This window comes from Ursus arctos, unplaced genomic scaffold (assembly GCF_023065955.2).
Source record: "Ursus arctos isolate Adak ecotype North America unplaced genomic scaffold, UrsArc2.0 scaffold_3, whole genome shotgun sequence".
Taxonomy (NCBI): domain Eukaryota; kingdom Metazoa; phylum Chordata; class Mammalia; order Carnivora; family Ursidae; genus Ursus; species Ursus arctos.
Genome location: NW_026622985.1, coordinates 57,284,268 through 57,306,040, shown reverse-complemented (window position 1 = coordinate 57,306,040; position 21,773 = coordinate 57,284,268). Strand labels below are relative to the sequence as shown.

The following is a 21,773-nucleotide window of genomic DNA, read 5'->3' as shown; positions in this document are numbered from 1 at the left end:
TTAATATTTTCCAGAATTACTGTAAAGCGCAGTTCCTTATGTAGTGATTAGGACTGACCTCTAACAGCTGTACTGTTCTGTGTCTCAAGGGCACTGGTGGTCAGCCCCTGAGATATGTTAACACAATGGCTCCTTAAGTCAGGATGGAACTGTCTGTAAGACCACGGGGTGAGGAGAAAACAGGCAGCTGGCGGTCCCCCTAGAGTCCAGTGGGTCCACGCTGCCCTCAGGGGCCCTAAGAGTCTTTTGATGGCCACTGGCCAATATGAACAAAAGCAAGTCTTTTGATTTGGGTTATGGCTTTGGTATTTGTGGGTGATGGATACATTCTTCCCGAAGATTTCATTTTATGTAAGACGGTAGTTATGTACAACAGGTGACCTTCTAAATAAGTTATTAAAGGTTATTACAATTTGATATTTACCAAGAAAAGGGGACTCTGTCAAGTTTCCACACCTTTTCCAGCCATTCAAACCCAAACACAGCACCTCAGCCCTCATCTTAGATGTTCTTCCCTAGAGCTTCTGCTTGTCTCTCATTTCCGTCTTGTTTTGCTCAGCAGCTCCTGATTTCCCTTTGGTTACCCCCAGAGTCCTTGCCATCATGCAAACTGAAGACTTCTCTCCCCAGTCCCTTCCTAATCTCCCAGGAATCCCTAAGAGAGGCTGTTGGCCTAATGGACTTGACTGAAGTTTGGAGGTTTGCATGGGGGCTTTGCATGCAGGAAAGGAAAACAGGCGGAAGGCAGCATATGACCATCACAAATACCGCCTCCTTCCCGGCCCGGGTGAGCCTTTCTGCAAGTCACTGGCATCTGCTTCCTGTGAACCAGAGCCTCTTCTCCCATCTTTGTCTCTCACTGAGTCCCCACTCCTTGGTCCCCCTATGCTACCTCTTACCCAGTTGGGGGAACCCCAAGAGCCCACAGCACAACAAATATGCATCACTATCGAAGGAAGGTAGCTTTTTTCCATAGAGAAACTTTAGCCTTGTTCCAAACCACTCCCTCCCAAATTAAGTGTAAGTATAAAGGCTACTAAAGCGTGTTCCCATTAAAAAAGAAAAATCACTTCCAAGAAAAAATTCTGCAGTTACTCCCTTAAAGTAAGGAGCATAAACAGCAAAGAGTCTTTAAAACAGTGAGGCTTTCCCACTCCTACACTAGAGCCCCCAGAGTCCTGTTGCTGCCACAGTGGCTGTTTACCAACAAGAATGGAAATCTTTTAGTATTTTTGTAGCCAACAGGGTTTCAATATTTTAATAGCCTAAATCATACCTGCTACATGTCAGCCCTGAATGTAGAGATACAGAATTCTAGAATCCCTGAGTTGGGAGATATGGGCAGTCTCTAAAAAAATCTTCTGAATGATGCCTAGGGCAATGAGCTCCTCAGAAGTGAAGACTGCACTGCCTCCCGCAGTGACCGCCACCCCCCAGAGGCTCTGTGACTGATGACCAGGTCAATGAGAGAACAAGCCAACACTCATTGCTGCTTCACTGACAGATTGCCACCTGGTCTTTTCTGGTCATCTCAAGTGTTAGGTAACTCACTGCTGTGTAAAGCTGTGGTGATTCTGTGGATCTCTCCCATCTCTCTAATGTGACCTTAATAATTTTACTCCTTTGTTTCCTGAAAACTGTCTATAGAAAATGTCTGGATCTCTCTATATATTACACATACCAGATATGTCATTTATGTATTAACATATGTCTATCATATACATTTCTGTTCTGATTTCTATCTTTTTTCAGGCAACTTCCTTTTCCTGTCACAGCGCGTTAGCCTCAAAATTTTCTACGATTCTTTATGCTTTAGCAGTAGCCGATGAGAATCACTGGCTGGGATGAGGGAGCAGAAGGTACAGCAAAACCAAGAAGAGTGAAGCCAGACAAAAGGGTACAGAAGCCTCACAGGCACTGAGCACTCCTACGCCTGGCCCTCCGCTAAGATCAGCCCTCTCTTGTGGAATCATTTCCGTGGACCTGGAACACCAGAGCTCTGCAGAGGGTGGGGCAACCATGAACACTCTGGGGACAGCTGACGGCTTGGACAGCCCGGAGTGATGGGCGCACAAGAGTGTTGGAGAAAGTAGTCGCCCCCACACGCTCAAGCTTATCGTGAAAAGGTTCTCCAGGGACACACACCAGCTGTGCTGTACTTTCAAATCAGCAGACCCAAATCTGGTATGATGGGCGAGATGTTTATCTTGTTAAATTGCCTTTGCATCTCTTTTGGGGCTGAATTTGCTATATTCTCCATGTTTACTACGACAATGATTATTGTTGCTGTTATTAATGATAATGAGAACAAAATGCAAAGCCTTAAGAGAAAGGATTTCTACTTCTCATAGCACTATGATGTGGACACTATTATTTTCATCTTACAGATGCTGATCACACAGAAAATAAGAGAGCCAGGCAAGGAATAGGTCTAAAGTCTATATACCCCTTCCTCTCTACATGGATCCATGCCAAGTAACACAAAAGGCCGGCTTGCTCTTGACCAGGGCAAAGCTGTAGGCTCACACTCTTCCCTCCTCCAGAAAGATAGGGGAGGTTTCCAAGTTTCCAATTTCCTTCTATTTTCAACAAAATAGGAACCTTCGTATTGTGTCATTCAAGCATAACAAAAAGAAATAGGGTGGTGTTCAGAAAGGCTCAAGAAAAGGTACCGTTCTAACTCTGCAGAAATAAGAAAGCTGGAAAATTTAGAGCTGCCCACCCCGCCCCCCTCCACTGAACACAGGGTTACCTGCGTATTTAACCTGCTATGTAGGAAGAACATGGTCTTGTTACATTTTAGAAACGACACTGTGGTTGCAAATAGTCACAACTGCCAACAACACTGGTCTGAACCTACTTGAGCATCAGAGAAATGCCCACGCGAATACAGACATAGACACAAGGATGCGTGTAGTTTACATGTCCAGTTGTTTCTCATTATTCACAGAATCTGTATTTGTGAATCCACCTATTTGCTAAATTTTATTTGTCACCCCCAAATCCATACTCAGGGCACTTCAGCCGTCATTCAAAGTAGGCAGAGAGCAGTGAAAAATTCGAGTCACCTGATATGCACCTTCTTCCCAGCTGAGGCTGAACAGGACAACGCGCTGGCTCCTTGTTTCAGCTCTTGTAGGTAAGCAAGCGTCCTTTTCATGGTCTATTTTGTGCCTTTTTATGTGTTTTCTGTTGATGATTTTGCTGTTTATAATGACCTCCAAGTATCTGAAATGCTGTCTAGTGTTCCTGAACATATGTGGGGCGATGACGTGCCCTCCAGAGAAAATACACGTGTTAGGTAAGCTCGAGCTACTAGTGCTGTTGGCCGTGAGTTCAATATTAACGAAGCAACAGTGTATATTAAATAAAGTGTCTTTAAACAGAATCACAGAGAAAACAAGGTTATGCATTGATCAATTCAAGAAAGTGTTGTGCCCAGAGCATATAGGAACCTACCCCTGCATTTCCCTAAGGAACAATGGGTCAATACATGCTAATCCAATGGTCATGGTGACTCTATAGACTGTAACTACTGTGACGAACAAGAACCAACTGTATGCTTATATACATAGTGTGTGTGTGTGCTTGCGTGTGTGTGTGTGTGTATGTGTGTGTGTATTTGTGCAGTGCCTTATCCAAATTCACCAAGGCCCCAAAAACTTAACTCTATAAGTTAGTGAGAAATGATACTTGGAGAAAACTGTTACCATACAATAACGTACATTTTTGTTAGGGCTTAGTGGTCTATAATTGATCTTTTGTTTTGCTAGCACTAATTTTGATCAGCGATGACTTGTTTGCACCAGCTGGTACTGTTGCTTAGCTACTGGTTGGAAGAGTGAGCGCACGTGGGCTGTAATGGTTTGCGAATGTTACTGCAAAAGCACTTACTTGGAATACGACTACATTCCAAGCAACATTTTTACGCCAGAAATCTGTCCAAGAGTTTGTTATCTAGTTGATAAATGGACTTTTGGACATAATACTCTGTCCAGATCTCTTCGGCTGTGTCAACATAGACAGTATCCTTAACCAACAACAACTGGCCCTGTCAAAGACAAACCTGAATCCTCCCAAATCCACTCCCCTCCCGCTGCCATGTGGGAGTGAAGCAAGGTGTCGGTCAGTTTCATTTATCTTGCTGCCCCAGTTGCTTCCAGGAGCTCCCAGCATCTCCCTGTTTTCCAGTTTCAATGCTCAGATCCAGTTTCAATGCATCTTGAATTTAGGAAAGAAATCAAGTAAGAAGAAACAGTACAAACTATGACAACGTCGTCACTGTTTCCTATTTGATCCTCTCCCTAATTAAATTATAAAAGCAGCCGGTGTGGTGGAAAGAGCCTGGACAGGGTATTATTTCCCCTGATAATGTTAATCACCTGTGTCGATTAGGCAGGTGACTCAATTAGGCCTAGATCTCCTTATCTGCAGAAGTGGAGATTGTAAAATCTCCCTATTAGGTGAACAATATCTAGGCTCTATGCTTCTAGCTGGACTCCTCAGGATAATATTGGAATTTTCTAGATTATCTTCACTTTAGAGAAAGATTTCTATGTGCTTTAGACCCTGAAAAATGCATAAACAAACATAACACATCATATTCAATGTAACTATGGTCTCGTTCAGTCTCAGTTGGCTAAAGATGTTAGTTTTCCTCCATATCATCCTCAGAGATCATAAATATTGTTAATTTATTAAATCATGCAATCAACAAATATTATTGAGGCCCTACTGTGTTGGGCCCATAGAAAACAAGATATGGTCCCCATTCTTAAGCCAAATCAAGATACGTGGGTGTCCAGAGTTCGATAACTCTGTTCCTTAAGGAGGTTAATAATGCAATATCCTATCAAATAATATTCTTTTAAACTATGCCCAGCATTTTAAGCAATGAGAGAGATGTTTTTCTATTTAATTCAGAGGTATAGTATTACTTATATTTTACCATACGAGAAATTGTGTGTGGCAAGCCGAGTTAATTGGGATCATGTTTTTTAGTTATTCTAGAGATATTTAAGGGAGTGTACAAATGTTTCCCACTCCTCCCAAGCAGCTCACCCCCACATTTCTGTCCTGGAGATTATAGGCTTTTCTTCTTCTTCTTGGTAATCAGTTACCAAATATACCAGAAAATGTTTATTAAGTTTAAAATTTTAAGTTTAAAAACATTTATTAAAATATTTATTAGGTATCTTACTATAAAGTTATGATTTCTTTTGCTTTGGGTGTCTAAATATTTACTGTTTTTTGTTATTTTTATAAGCCTTTCAACACTCTTTGTGAAATGAGATAAGGTAGAAATGAACGATTAGCTTAATTAACATTGGTGACATTTTTAGGCACCAATTTAGCTAATGTTGTCTAGTCTGTTTATAGTTTACCCTGACTAAAGTTGTTTCTTTTTTTGAGAGGCAAAATCTTCCAAATATATAATCTGCTAAGTAAAAATTGCATGTTTCCATTTATTAGATTTTATACTATCTCCTGTATAAATCAGTGTTTGGCAAAGCAAATCATATTTTCCCATCAGTTTACATTGTAAAGTTAGACCATTTTTATTTGCTTATAAATTAACCTTCAATTTTATTTCAAATCTTCAGTCTTTCCCCTTCATTTTCTCTGCACTTACAAACACTGATACAAACGCTTATTTCTGAGTTCAAGACTATTGTTGGCAAATCTTTTGGTAGGGTATTTTGGTAATAAAAAAATAATTTCTGTCCATAGTCATCTGCTTTGTATATTCTGACTTTTCTTAACTTACAGTTTATTACATTGGGACGTCTCTACAACTATACAGCTTTGATAAGTAATGTTTCCTGGGAGTACTGAAATACCGAGGTTAAGATTTTACCGTACAAATATTTTAATTGCTTAGGATGCCAGGTATGAGAGAACAAGACCACGTATCTGCGTAACCTTACTTCATGGAATCAAATTAATAAAAAATACAGTATTAATTTTCAACATGTTATTTTTTTTCTTGTGAAAGAAGCTAAATTGAGTTTTATATAGAAATGTCTTTTTGTGATGCATTGGTCTCATTTAATTTTGCTAATTAGGAAAAAAACCTCTATGACATTCACTGTGAATCCAAAATCAACAATTCCTTCTAAAATTTATCTAGAAGGACACTTAATAGTCTTTTCAAGTTTTTATCCCCCATAGAAACAAAGTTATTTGTCTTAAGTATATTTCTAGAATTAGTCTAAAGGGAATAAGATTTTGCTGAACAATTTAGCTGATTTTTTTTTCTGCTTCAGAGAGTCGTCATTTTATTTTTTTTATTTTTATTTTTTGCAGTGGTATTTTATTTTATTTTTTATTTTTTTATAATAATCTTTTATTATGTTATGTTAGTCACCATACAGTACATCCCAAGTTTTTGATGTAAAGTTCCATGATTCATAACTTGCATATAACACCCAGTGCACCATGCAATATGTGCCCTCCTTAATACCCATCACCGGCCTATCCTGATCCCCCACCATCCTCCCCTCTAAAGCCCTCAGTTTGTTTCCCAGAGTCCATAGTCTCTCATGGTTCATTAAATCAAAAAATGGGCAGAAGATATGAAGAGACACTTTTCCAATGAAGACATACAAATGGCTAACAGACACATGAAAAAATGTTCAAAATCATTAGCCATCAGGGAAATTCAAATCAAAACCACACTGAGATACCACCTTACACCAGTTAGAATGGCAAAAATTGACAAGGCAAGAAACAACAATTGTTGGAGAGGATGTGGAGAAAGGGGATCCCTCTTACATTGTTGGTGCGAATGCAAGTTGGTACAGCCACTTTGGAAAACAGTGTGGAGGTCCCTTAAAAAGTTAAAAATTGAGCTACCCTATGACCCAGCCATTGCACTACCGAGAGTCGTCATTTTAAATGGAGTCCCTTAGTGCATGTGATCTTGTATTACCTTAAAACTCAATCATCATTAACTTGCCTCTCCCAACTTTATAGAAGGAGGAACAGTCCTTATAATAAGACCTTTGCCATTCAATGCTATTTCAAAGAAGAGAATTAGGGAAGATAAGGATGCCTGTTACCAGCTGTTTATCAACTAAGAATGTTTCTGTTCTTGGGATAGTTAAGGTGTGGTTGAAGTTTAAATGATTTGTTCACAGAAAGAATTTTTTAAATACATAAAATAATCTTTGACCTTTACTAGATTGAGTCAACAAGTACAAGAGAGCTCCCAGTAAGTGTTTTGCTCCTCCTCCAGAACATCGGTGAATTTGGGGAGAAAATGGCGCCAGAACATCCATGTCTACATGTGGATGCTAAGTATTTTCTATTGTTATTACTTGTTATTTTATGATAAGATACCAAAGAGATGTGATTGTGTTTTGCCTTGAGTTCTTTTATAATAGATGTGCTCAGAAATATTAAATTTTGGTGAAAAAAAATGAGGAAAAATATTAAGTAGTCAAAACTCTTATTTGCTACTACCAACTATACCTCATGCTGAGCGTTTTATGTAAGCCATGAGTTTATTCAATCATTGTGGTGACAATGGTGAGAATAGGTAACATTTGTTAAGCAGCCATTATGTGCTTAGCACTGCTGGGCCCCCGGGGTACAGTAGTGCATGAATGAGGCAGGGGCCATGGGCTTACAGAGGTGAAGGGTAGTGATGCGGTTTAGACAGATCAACAATTAGGAGATGGGGTGGGGTGGGGGGGATGTGATGGGAAAGGACAGGCTGTCACAGAAGCATGGATTTATCGGGAGCATAAGGAGAGGCTGGGGGGGTCACACAAGACTCTCTGGATAAACTGATATCAAAACAGTATGAGTTAGCCACAAAAAGAAGGTCAAGAATATTCTCAGAAGAAATCTTGAAGCAGGAAGAAATATCCAAAGGGTAGAATATGCATGACATTTTCAAAGGACTGAGACATTTTCAATATGGAGAAGCAGAGAATGCAAACATGGAGATAATGAAACGCAAGCTCTGAAGCGAAGTTTGGGCTGCTCATCAAAGCCACGCTGGAGGAGCGGAAACGTGCGATCAGAGAGGATAGTGTCATGATCCGACAGGTATGTTACATGGATTATGCTGTGCAGATAAATGATGGGAGGGGGCGAGGTCATTGGCAACAAAGCAAATTAGTCAAATGCAGTCATTTGAGAAAAAAAGATGATGATAGCCTGACACTAGGGGAGTGACGCGAGAGTGGATGAAATGTGATTTGATTGGCAAGGCATTTAGGATGCAGATGTGGTAGGCCCCAGTGTTAGTGAGGGAGGTTGAGGAAGAAAGGTATTGCCAAGTATCAGCTGTAGATTTCCGGGGAGGTAAAGGCTGGCATTTAATGAAATTGGGAGCAGAAGAGGGGGAGTTGATTTTGGGGTGAGGGCAAACAGAGCATTTAGTTTTGATGGGCGGAGTTTTAGGTGACCATTGGATATTCAAGTGAATCCAAAACTTACATGAAACTTAAGGAGGTTAATCAGTTGTTCAAGGTTACGCAGACAGGATTTGAGCCCAGGATAATCGGGCTCCAGATTCCCTGCTCTTTTTTTTTTTTTTTAAAGAATTTATTTATTTATTTGACAGAGAGAGAGAGAGAGGGAGAGAAAGCTAGTGAGAGAGGGAACACAAGCAGAGGAAGTGGGAGAGGAGGAAACAGGCTTCCCACTGAGCAGGGAGCCTGATGCGGGGCTCGATCCCAGATCCCTGGGATCAGGCCCTGAGCTGAAGGCAGACGCTTAACGACTGAGCTACCCTGGTGCCCCAGATTCCCGGCTCTTAATCACTACAGAACTCTTCTCCAGAGACATGGACCTTGACAATCTGTGCTCTCTTTGCTCCTTATTTGAGTCTATAGAGTGGTGTCAGAATACTACGTTCTAATGCAGCTCTGCCATTAACTGCTTGACCTTGGGCAAATCTTTAACCTTCCAGGGTCACTGTCTCTAAAAGGAAGTGGTGAGATCAGGTCAGTATTTTTCAAAGGGGCTTTGCGAGTAAGAGTGGAAGGAGGTCAGGAAAAGAGGGGCATGAACATGCTTCCCTAGAAAAGGCTTATCACGTGGAAGGACTTCTCAAACCATAAACACTTACCTGAGCCCTTCTCCTCCCTCCGCATTCTGATATGCTCCCCAGCAAGGGCATCCCTTCTAGTTGAGGCTCACGTTCTTGTCTTGGGTTGTATCCTTTAGATATGCTCAGAGAAAAAAACATTGATAACCCAGATGGTCTCAAATCCCCTCACATGCTCAAAGACGCTTCAAGATTCTATCACTATAAATCACTTTCCTTCAATTATACAAGAGAGTAGTGCTTTTGCTTGTTTTCTTGCTGTTTTCCTTCACTCAACCTGTACTTGCTGAATACTTACTATGGACCAGATCATGCTCTAGACATTCGAGATATAGCAGAGAATAGGGCAAAGTCCTGTCCCTAGTACATTCACATTCTGGTGGGGAGAGACAGATAATAAACTAAGGATAAACAAAAATATCAGATGGTGATAAGTGCTATGTAGAGAACTTCATCAGGAAGGCTGGTGGTGATGCTTTCACAACAATGTGAATGTATTTAATGCCACTGAACTGTACACATAAAAATGTTTAAAATGGTAAATTTAATGTTATGTGTAATTAACATAATTTAAAAAATAAATTTTTAAAAATGTAAGGCAATGTAATGGAGTCTTTAAAATGCTGAAAAGAAAAAACTCAAAAAACAAAGAAAACCAAAAACAAAACCCCAGCAAACCCATAAAATACTTTAGAATTCTATATCCAGTGAAAATATTTTTCTAAAACGATGGTGTAGGGGAGAAAAACTTTTCCCTTCTTTCCTTCTAGGTTTTATGGCTGGTCTGATAAATTGATGTGAGACAGATTAACAGGAGAAAAACAAATTTAGTTACATATATATGGGAGCTGAAAGACAGGACTCAAGAACGGGTCAGGCAATTGAGGCTTGTATGACATGTGGAGTTAAGGAATGCGTTAGGAGCCTAGGGCTTCAAAGAGGAGAAGGGCAATTCATAGGAGGGAAAGAAGAGCAGGTGTCTGGTAATCAGATATTCGCCCTGCCATACAGATAGATCATTCAGATTAAAATTTAGCCCCAGCTGCCTTTCTGGGCCAGGCCCCCTACCTAAATTTTTTTAGGTAGTTTAGGGAGAGGTGAAATTTTTTCTTGAATCAGATGGGTCTTAACTGCCTTCAAATCAGAACAATCCATATACCAAAATGGCACATCTTGGGGTGGCCTATTCTGCTCCCCTTTAATGGTGAAATGGGTATATTTTCCTATAAATAGAAGTTGTTCCCTTTTCTTTTTCCCTTCTTCTGGGACTCCAGTTACACTTTCTGTTAGAGCAAGGCTGAAGGGAACTCTACTAGATGAAAACCCAGGCCTACAAAAAATAATAAAAAGCATTGCAAATGGTAAATATACATATAAATATAGGGCGCCTGGGTAGCGCAGTCGTTAAAGCGTCTGCCTTCGGCTCAGGGCGTGATCCCGGCGTTCTGGGATCGAGCCCCACATCGGGCTCTTCCGCTAGGAGCCTGCTTCTTCCTCTCCCACTCCCCCTGCTGTGTTCCCTCACTCGCTGGCTGTCTCTGTCAAATAAATAAATAAAATCCTTAAAAAAAAACAAAAAAACAAAAAAAACATATAAATATAAAATAACATATTTTAAATAAATTCTTAAATTCTTTAAATAATTACTTATGCTTGATAAAAAAAGGCATATACTAAGAATTTAAAACTAAATTATAAAACATTATACATTATAAATTACACATAGTGAAGACTGAACACCTTTGTCATAAGATCAGAACAAGTTCAAGACTGACACAAGATTCTCACCACTCCTACTTAGCAGGGTACTAGAAGTCCTAGTCAGTGCAATAAGACAAGGAAAAGAAATAAAACCTACATATACTGGAAAAGAAGTAAGAAAACTGTTACTACTTGCAGACAACATGGTTTTCTATGTAGAAAACTCAAGGAATGTATATTTCAAAGAGAAAAACTCCTAGACCTAGTGAGTGAGTTGAAAAAAGTCACAGGCTGCAGAGTCAATATTTTAGAAATCAATCATATTTCTATACCCTAGCAACAAACAATTGGAAGTTGAAATTAAAAAATATATTTATCATTTATAATGGCTCCAAATAATGAAATACTTAGGTATAAATATAATAAAATATTTGCTTAATTTGCATGCTAAAGATTATAGAACACTGATGAAAGAAATCAGAGAGGAATAAAGAAGAGATATTTTGTGTTTGTGTACTGGAAGATGAAATATTAAGGTGTTAATGCTCCCCAAATTGATGCATAGATTTATTACAATTACAATAAAAATCCCAGCAGGACTCTTCTGGTTATTGACCATATAACTCTTTTATAAAGAGTTTTACATATAAAACTTTATATGAAAAGTCAAAGAAACTAGAATAAAAATGATTTTGTACAAGAAAAACAAGATTGGAAGTCTCATGCTGCCTGATTTAAAAACTTACTATGGGGGCGCCTGGGTGGCTCAGTCGGTTAAGTGTCCACTCTTGATTTTGGCTCAGGTCATGATCTCAGGGTTGTGAGATCAAGCCCTGTGTTGGGCTCCACGCTCAGTGGGGAGTTTGCTTGAGATTCTCTCTCCCTCTTCTACTGTCCCTCCCCACCACGTGCTCTCTCCCTCTATAATAAATAAATCTTTAAAAAAATAAAATAAAAAAATAAAAACTTACTATGAAATCACAGTGATCCAAGACAGTGTGCTATTTGCAAAAGGATAGACACATAGATGAATGAGCAGAGTATAGAGTCCATAAGTAGACCCACACAAACATGTCCAATATATTTTTTGACAAAGGTGAAAAGACAATTCCCCAGAGGAAGCATAGTTTTTTCTACAAACAGTACTGGAACAACTGAATATACATATGCCAAAAAAATGAATGCCAGTGCATACTTTGCATAGAAATTAACTTAAAATCGTTCATAAATTTAAAGGTAAAACATACAATTACAAAACTTTTGGAAGAAAACATAAGTGAAAATCTTCACAACCTAAGAGTTCTTAGATAAGATATCAAAGGTCCAATAAATAAAAAGAAAAATAACTAACTTGGAATTCACAAAATTTAAATCTTTTGCTCTGTGGAAGATACTGTTGAGACAAGCTACAGATTGGGAGAAAATATCTGCAAATCAGATATCTGACAAAGGAATTATAGCCACAATATATAAATAGCTTTCAAAATTCAACAATAAGAAAACAAACCTTAAAAAGATAGGCAAAAGATTTGAACAGACACTTCACCAGAGAAGATATATGGATAGTAAATAAGCACATTAAAGATGCTCAACATGGCTAGTCGTTAGGGAAATCTAAATTAAAATCACAATGAGGTGTCCTTACATGCCTTTCAAAATGTTTAATACAAAAACAAAAACTAATGATACCAAGGCCTGGTGAGGATGTAGAGCATCTGGGACTCTCATACATTACTGATGCGAATGAAAATGGCATAGCTACTCTGGAAAACAACTTGTCGATTCCTTGTAAAGTTAAATGTACACTTACCATATAATATAGCAACCCTACTCCTATGTATTTACTTTAGAGAAAAGAAAACTTATGCTCACACAAAAACCTGTATTCAATAATCGTGGCAGTGTTACTCATAATTGCAAAGACCCAAATCAACCTAAGTATCCTACTTTGAGTAAATGAATAAACAGTTGTACATCCATTAAATGAAACACTATTCAGGAATAAAGAGAAACGAATTACTGACACTCTCAACACCATGGATGCATTATGCCAATCAAATATTTTATGCTGAGTGAAAGAAGCAAGGTTCAAAGAATATTATATGGTTCCATTTGCATGAAATTCTGAAAGGAAGGGCGCCTGGGTGGCTCAGTTGTAAAGCGTCTGCCTTCAGCTCAGGGCGTGATTCCGGCGTTCTGGGATCGAGCCCCGCATCAGGTTCCTCCGCTATGAGCCTGCTTCTTCCTCTCCCACTCCCCCTGCTTGTGTTCCCTCTGTCGCTGGCTGTCCCTCTCCCTCTGTCAAATAAATAAATAAAACCTTTAAAAAAAAGAGAAAGAAAGAAAGAAAGAAAGGAACAACACTGTAAGGATAGAAACAAGATTTAAGGATGAGGGGAAGGTTTTGATTACAAAGTTGCAGCAGGGGGGAATTTTTCGGAGTGAAGGAACTGTATCCTGACTGTGATAGTTATAGCATGCTTTATTTCGTCAAAATTCACAGAACTATACACCAAAAGAGGAGGATTTTTACCTCCTGTAAATTTAAAAATAATCTTTAAAAATAATGGAAAAGAAAAAATGGAGTTGATCCTGAAAATGCTTTTAAAAGTGCTTTATGTAAAAATACTCCTAAATAAAATTTCTAAATAAAAACACAGAAAATTTTAAAAATGGGGTGATGAATTTGTGGACAATGAGGTCCTTTAGGGGAACACTACTGCCAGTGACCACTAGAGGCAGCAGAGAGACGACTGAAGCCCTTCAGGCAAATCCAGAATATAAACAGCAAAAATAATCACAATCTCCCTCCAGCCTTTGGAAAATTTGGAATTGCACAATTTGCAATTCTGGGTTCCTTCCTTTGTTTCACTCACTCCTGTTAGGGGGAAGGTAGGGTGGGCACGTCGGCGGGACCACAGAAGCATTCCAAGAGGGTGCGTTCAAGAGGGTGGTAAGTTTGGAGGGCCCTGCCTGGGGGCAGGAGAGCCTGAAGGCAGCGTTCTGGTGGGCTGGTGGAGGGGGAGCTTTCTGGGTGAGCATGTGCCTCTGCTCCAGCTTCTATCCCTCTCACTGGTGTCTGCAGATTGTAACCGGGAACGTGGGACTGGACAGAAAATCTAAGCAGCACAAACGCGAACTTGCTTCGCGTGGCAGAATGCCTGAGGGGGCTTGGAGATACGCTGAGGGAGGCAAGGACTAGAGACTGGAGAAAGGTAAGATGACGAGAAAGGCGAGTGTCTGAGCAGAGGCCAACTCATCCTCACCTCATTTTTTCCTTTGCTTCAGTTTTTCTTTTTCTCTTCCTTCTTCTGCTCTCTCTTCTCTTTCTCCATGCACCACTGCCCGCCCTGCATGTTCCCTCCTCTCCTGAGCTTTTCTGTCCCCTTCCGTCCTCTCTCTTCCTGTCCCACAGTCAGCTGTGTAACCCGCGTGCCTCCCCAGTGTGGCAGAGAGCAGACAGAGGAGTGAAGGCTGATGCCAGAACAAATTACCACAGCGTGGTGGCTTATACTAGCAAAGATTTATTCTCTCATAGTCGGGGAGGCCAAAAGGCAGAAATCAAATTGTTGGTAGGGCTGCACTTCCTCTGAAGGCTCTAGGGGAGAACACTTCGCTGCCTCTGCCGGCTTCTGGTGGCTCCAGGTGTTTCTGGGGTTGTGGCTGCATCCAGTCTCTGCCTCCCTCTTCGTGTGGCCCTCTCCTCCTTTTCCGGTGTGCTCCTCCTCTGTGTATCTCAAGGACACTACTGGATTTAGGGCCCACCTGGATAATCTAGGATGATCTCCTCTTAAGGTTCTTTACTTACGAATCTGCAAAGACCCATTTTCCAAATAAGGTCTTATTCATAGATACTGACAGTTAGGACATACCTTTTGCAGGAGCTGCCATTCAGCCCATGATGGCTGAGATTCCAGTCTCCAGACAACATTCAGTTCTTCTTTCTTACTCATTTGGTAAGGCAAACACTTACTGGTGATGAACGATTACTTAGACTTACACTAGAATAGAACAAGTGAGAAGTAAATGCAATTCATGGGTCCTGTACTTAGGGAATTGATTGTCTGATTGGAGATTTGTAATAAATCCTAAAAAAAAAAAAACAAAAACCCACAAAAAACCTACGTAACTCAAGACAGTTAAAGAATACAATAATTCAATAATGTCATGTAAAAATGTAATTAAAACCAATCTGGTTAGAGATCCAGGACTAGCATATCTCCAGGACTAGCATATCTCATGTTTAAAGAACAATTAAACCAATACCATGATAGAAAAATGGACAAAGGATATGAAAAGAGAATTCACATAAAAATATACAAATTAAATATTCCAAAAGATACTAAGCTTACTCATAATAAGAGAAATGGAAACTGAAATTACTTTGATATTTATGTCTTTTCTTACCTATTACACAGGTAAAACCCAAAAAAGTTAGATAATATTCTCTTGGCAAGGCTATGGAAAAAAGGTTAGTTCATACATTGCTCGTAAAGTGTAAATTGGTACAACTTTACAGTGGCAATTGGACAACATGTATAAAACTTGTCTATAAAAAATTGTGGAATGCATATTCTTTGACCCCGCATGCCTACTTTCAGGATTTTATTTTACAGAGAAATTTATACAGGTACGAAATAATCTACATTCAAATTATCCTATGTTGCATTGTCATAAAGAGCAAAATATTGGAAATAATGCAGAGATTTTGCTATTAAGAAGCTGGGGAATATGGCTGTCAATGAAGGGACAGAGCTCAGTCCTGAGGAAGTCCTCATGGGGGGTCCCAGGAGTCAAGTCCCCCCTTCAAGGCCCTTATCCATAATTCCTCCCAAATAGCAACCATCTTCCAACCCACTGGAAGGTGAGTGTTTCTCTGCAGCCCTGCTCTCTTCCTGACCTTGGTTTCTACAGTAGTCTCCAGCATTTCATAGAAAGGGTTGTGAAACACTCTGAGGTCCATGGAGAAGGAGCAGATGGAAGCATATGCAGACTTCTATCCAGCGGCCATTCTGGGCAGGCTGACATAAATACACAGGGCCTGGATTTATCACAGCCTGTAAAGCTAGTCCCGTGGGATAAGACCAGACAAAACAACAAAAACCTGATAAACACTCAGCTTGTACCCTTCAGAGGAAATACAGGTGTATATATATGCACACACGCACACACACACACACAGACACACACATACACACATAGACACAAAATACACATACATTCACATACACACTTACTCACTCTAAAGTTCAGCCCATCAAAAATCAATGTGTTAGGAAAAGCCCACATCAATGTATCTGTGTTTCCAGACTCAGTCCCTCTTTCCTGGAATAGAAAAAACAAAGGATTTGAATTCAGGCGACTACTCTCTATTCTCTAGGACTTACTACCCATAAAACCTTGTGTGATCACTTACTTTCTTTGTGATTCCATTTCTCTTCAACAAATTGGGGACAAAGTGATACCTGCCAAATCAGTAAGCTTTTGCTGCCTAACACACCAAGCCCAAATTTAGTAGCTTACAACACTGACGACTAATTTGGGCACAGCTTTGCAGGTCACCATTTTGGACTGGGCTCAGCAGGGAGGTTCTGGTCTCATGTAGCTCCCTCCTGCATCTGCGGTCAGTGACCAGGTTGCTGGTGGTTGGGCTGGTCTCAGGTGGACTCAGGAGACAGCTTATTTCTGCTTCATGTCGTGTGTCTCCTCCAATTGGCTCTCTCAGACTTATTTCAAGTAGGCACCAGGTCCCAAGAGAGAGTCAAGCTCACGAGGCCCCTTGAGGCCTAGTCTTGGACTGAATTGTGTTCCCCTGAATTTGTATGTTGAAGTCCTAAATCCCCAAATGCAGCTGTCTTTGGAGATAGGAACTATAAAGCAGCAATAAAGATTAAATGAGTTCGTGACAGCAGGGCCTTAACCTGATAGGACTGCCGTCCTTCTAAGAAGAAGCAAAGACACCAGAGATCTCCCTCTCTTCACAGGACCGCAGAGGAGAGGCCATTTGGGGACACAGTGTGAAAGCAGCTATCTGCAAGCCAGGAAGTGAGATCTCACCAGAAACCAATCCTGATGGCACCTTGATCTTGGACTTCAGTTCTCCAGAAGCGTGAGAAAATAAGTTCCTGTTGTTGGAGACTCCCAATCTGTGGTATTTTGTTATGACAGCCTGAACAGACCAGTACACTTGGAGTTGGTGGGATATCACTTCTACCATATTCTATGGGCCAGAGGAAGACACTAGAGATGGCAAAGGTTAGGAGATGGACTCCATATCCTGACGGGGGGAGCTGCATTGTCACATATCAAAGGGGCATAGATACAGGACTAATAATCTAAAGCATCAACCACACACCAGTTTTGTATGGAGCCATGACATGAAGGGTACGAAAGCACTTCCTCAGTTATGAAGCCCTACATAAATGCTAACTCTCCTCAGCATCTTGCCCTGCTTGCCAGCAGTTGTGACTGTTTCTTTAGTACCCGGTGATGTGGTTATGAGGATGTGTCTGGGTAGCACCTTTTTCCTGGGGAGTTAGTAAACGTCATTGCCTAATGAAGAAGTCCTGTAATTCTTAGAACTAACCAGAGAAGTAGTCATGGTTTGAGAAAGCAAGACAGCATTTTCATAGCTTGAAAAGCCTGGAAACAAATATTTGAATGAGTATCCCAATCAATGAGTTCAGGAACAGGAAGTTTGATGGCTGGATGAATAGTAGAAAGGAAGGATGCAAATCAGGTCGGCTTCAGTGAATTTAGCCAGGCTTATCATCTCCGTGAGAGACCAAGGGGTAAAAGAAGTCAGGGAGGCAGGTGCCTGGGCAGGCAGGTGTATGGTATAGCATCGGACTCTCTTCCCACTGAAACAGTTGCTCTTGAAGGTTGCACCTGGGTTCATGAGCCCCCCGTCATGGTAGACTGATCGCCAAAGGAAGAGCACATCCTCCTCTCCCTAGTCATCCCCTGTCCTTGCACAGAACTGCAAGCAGCAATCCACTGACCGTTGTGATAAAGGGAGCTAATTCTGCTGAGGTCGATGGTCCGGCAGATGGGTGCTTCTGCTCCAACTGAGAACAGGTTGAACCATACAGCACAGCACATCTCTGGATTCGTTCACTGGTGAGAGTAGACATGGGGCTCTGGTTCCGGGGTGGAGGCATACTGGCGCCCAGGAAGTGGATCTGTGTATCTTGAGAAGTCAAAGGGGTTGAGGTCTCCCAGAAGACTCCCTGCTCCCCAGTCAAGGGCTGCTTTGGACTCTGACCCCTCTGGAGCTCTGCACACTTGCAAAGTTAAGAGGCAGAACATCACGCTCTGCTGGTGGCATCTCCTATGTACTGGCTCAAGTAGGCAGAGATGTTAATCCGGAAGCAAAGGGGGTCCGTTGTTCAGGATTGTGAGCCTGTTTAACACCTTCAGGTCACTCACAATTCCCGAGATGTAATTAATTCATCAAAATATCCTGGGTGGTTCCTGAGTGATCCAACACCAGTCTCCAAACTATCATCATTTGTACTACACAGTATTACACTGAGACTATAACTAAGTATAGATTAAGATCCTACTGTCTCCTGCATCTGCAGTTTGGCCCCTTGCCTGATACCTAATAGGCACATTGAATAAGTAAAAGAAAGAATGGACTCAGTAAATATTTGAGGAAGTGATTAATTATTGAAAGGGCACAACCAGGGCTGAAATTTATGAAGTATGTGAAGCACTAAAAACATCTGTGTTTTACTCATTTTTTGTCCCTGGCCTATACAGGAGTTTGCACGTAGTATGTACTCAATAAATCATTGTTGATCTGTGCTGAAGTTATAGATCCCATCAATTAAATATCACATTGCAAATATATGACAGCTAAGTGCCCAGACAATTAAAGGGTGAGATGGGTAAGATTCTAGCTTTCCTTCCTGAAAAGCCATAGCTCTGTGCCCGTGTAGACTGGAGAGAACTGTCTTCCTCCCTCCGAATACTCCCTGGTGCTTGTAGTCTCAGCTACGGCAGGATCAGGGGCGGCCACATCCACGTTCTCATCACGATCAACTGGGGAATGTCAGGCACTTCCTTTCAGACCTCTTATGCTTGTTGGGACCCTCATTAGGCTGCATGTCCTGCTCTGTGGCTGTTTCTGTCTCCTTACCCTGCCCTACCACCCTACACCTCCATCTCTCCATCAAATTCCTAAGAATTGGCCTCAATGTAAAAGAAACTTAGAATATGTTCAAGGGTGAAATATGAACAGCTGCCTTTAATTAAAACACATCCTTCTGCAAACTCAGACTGAGACAGACTTCCTGCCAGGGACGGTCAGCCAAGTCTCAGACGTGTTGAAACCCTCTCGGGAACTGCCAGTGAGCTACCCAAGGCCTGCCCTAAAGTCCCAGCATCATCATCTCTGCAAAAGTTGTCCCAGGTGATGTCCCCCCTGCGTTTACACAGCAGGGGACGGCTTGAGTAAACCCTGTGGATCATGGGGAATAAATTGGTTCCTTGTCTCTAGTCTTCTAGATCAGAAACACAGGGAAAGGGATCACTCCTCAGGCTTTAGAGATTTTTTGTTCACAAAGTGGTGTCCCCAGAGACACCTGAAGCCATGTTTAGGCATTCCTGACACGGACCATTGCATCTAACTACTGGGCTAATGGCCTCCTCATTTTCCAACTTAACCTCCCTCGTTAGGGGATCTGGCAACACTGTAAATGCATTCACTAAATAATCCCAGGTTTAGGGTACCTCCTTGAATATAAAGATGGTGACACAGCGTCCCCATCTCAGGGCCTGCACCTGTGCTTCTCTCCTTCTTTCCATCTCCTAGACTCTCCCCCATGTCCACCTGTCCTTGAGTTTTTGGAACAAGGACAATTTTCTAGAATGCAGACTTCTTAGGATTCCCCTAGGGAATGGAGCCTCCACATTCAGTTTCTCAAGCAGACTACCGCGGTAACTCCTCCAGGCCATCGCAAGCCATCATTCAGCAGTAAGAATAAAAGAGCCGATATTACCGAGGCCTTCTTCTGGGCTGCGCAGCTTATCTGTCAGAGAGAGGCTTTACGTGGACTTAGTTCATGCAAAAACACCACGAAGTGGAATTGTCACTTCCATATACTCACAAGGAAAGCAGCCGGGGAGGCAAGGTAACCCCACTGGAGTCCCCTCCATGTGGCTGCTCAAGTCACAGAAGGGGCCTCCGGAGCCCTGGAAGTATGCAAAGAAAAGCTGATCTAAGGGGGTTCATCAAGCTTGTGGGTCCCTGAACAACCTGATCCCCAGAAGGGTTTCCAGGCAGCCAGGAGAACGGGAGCCAGGATCTGATGACAGAAGAGAGAATGTTGCTCAGTGAACTAGAACAGGCCTACTTCGGAGGGATCACCGGACAGAGGGCGCAAGTGAAGGGGGGCTGAGGCTCGACCTTGGAGGGCAGGGTGTGAGCTTTAAGGCACTTTTAATGGTTTCAGATTTTATCCTGAGGGTATTGTCTCATCAGAGAGTACTAAACAGAGGAAGGAGATGCGTGGCTTAACTTTCCGTTTGGAAACATTTTGAAATTTTTAAGTTTTTAAAATATTTTTTAAAGATTTTATTTGTTTATCTGTCAGAGAGAGAGTACAAGTAGGGGTAGCAGCAGGCAGAGGGAGAAGCAGACTCCCTGCTGAGCAAGGAGCCCAATGTGGGACTCCATGCCAGGACCCTGGGATCATGACCTGAGCCAAAGGCAGACGCTTAACCAACTGAGCCACTCAGGAGTCCCAATTTGAAATCTTTTTAAAGATTTTTAAAGAGCTGTCAACTTTTTAAAAAGTTTGTTCCGTGGTGGGTTGGGGAATAGATTGCATCGGGGCAGGAGTGAAGACAGATGGCAGATGAGTAGGGGGCTGGACTGGGCTGGGCCAGGCACAAGAAACCGGGGTGGGGGTAGGGTTGCTTTCACTTAGTGGCAAGAGGGATGGAGAGAGATGTTCAGATTCGAAAAAGTTTCTTAGAAATACAGAACAGACTGATGAATTTGGTGAATGGAGGAAGCCAAGAATGACTTCCAGTTTTCTGGCTGGAACCACTGGGAGGAGGAGATTCTGGACGGGCTGAGTGACAGGTGCGCCCAGGAGACTTGCCTGCAGGACGGATGTGTCAACAGGGTTCGGTGCTGTGCAGAGGCTTCCTATGGCCCGGCCTCCGGAGGGACAAAGTAATGATCTTACCTCAGTCATTTTAGGCTGATGCTCACCTCTCCTTCCCCATCATCCCTCACTCAGCTGGGGGGGGGGGAGTGAAAAATAAAGCTTCATCTCAGAGTTTTAAACACCAAACTCATACATAGAATATGTGTTTAAAAAATAACTGGAAGAAAATACACTCAATGGTGCTTACTCTGGGTAGTGGGGTTCGGAGAAGTCTTTATTTAGTATTTTCCAAAGGATTGGTGATGGATTTGTATTAATAACATGATAAGAAAAATAAATCAGCAGAAGGAAAATATCACTTTGAAGTCTGCAACAGTAAGACTGTGGTTGCATCCTGAGCACTGCTTTTCCTTCTAGATCAGCAAGGCCCATTACATCTGCGACTTCTTCCTAACATGTAAACAGTTCTAAAGATGACACTGTTTCAGATGATCAGCTGTCAGAGAGAGCTGGTGGGAGTGCCCCTGGATTTTGTAAAATTATAAGAAAGGCTTTAATTTCTAAACTGCTTCAGGGTCCTCTTCGAAGTTATACAGGGCTTGGGACAAGCCACATTATACCTTCCCACTTCCTCGCTCTGTACCAATATTGCATAAATAGAATTGAAATTTGATTATAATAATAATAATAATATTGATGAAGAGTTTACCACGTGTGGAGTACAATTATGTATCCTTTCCATGCAACCTAATAAACCAGTGAATTGGATACAATTATTTTTAAAGATGAAAAAAATTAAAGCTTAGATGAAATATCAGACAGAGAAAGACAAATACTGGATAATCTCACTTATGTGTGGAATCTAAAAAAAAAAAATCAAATTCATAGAA

At 41.4% G+C, this 21,773-nt stretch overlaps 1 long non-coding RNA gene across 1 annotated transcript in view; it reads left to right on the top strand.

The window, feature by feature from the left end:
- LOC123001858 (uncharacterized) overlaps nucleotides 1-7,541 on the top strand; it is a 73,095-nt gene extending 65,554 nt beyond the window's left edge. Inside the window, exons 4-6 of the long non-coding RNA XR_006411153.3 lie at nucleotides 1,753-2,184; nucleotides 3,015-3,139; nucleotides 7,184-7,541. This is a non-coding gene — a long non-coding RNA (uncharacterized LOC123001858). The remainder of the gene's footprint in view (nucleotides 1-1,752; nucleotides 2,185-3,014; nucleotides 3,140-7,183) is intronic.
- The last annotated feature ends 14,232 nt before the right edge of the window (nucleotides 7,542-21,773 follow it).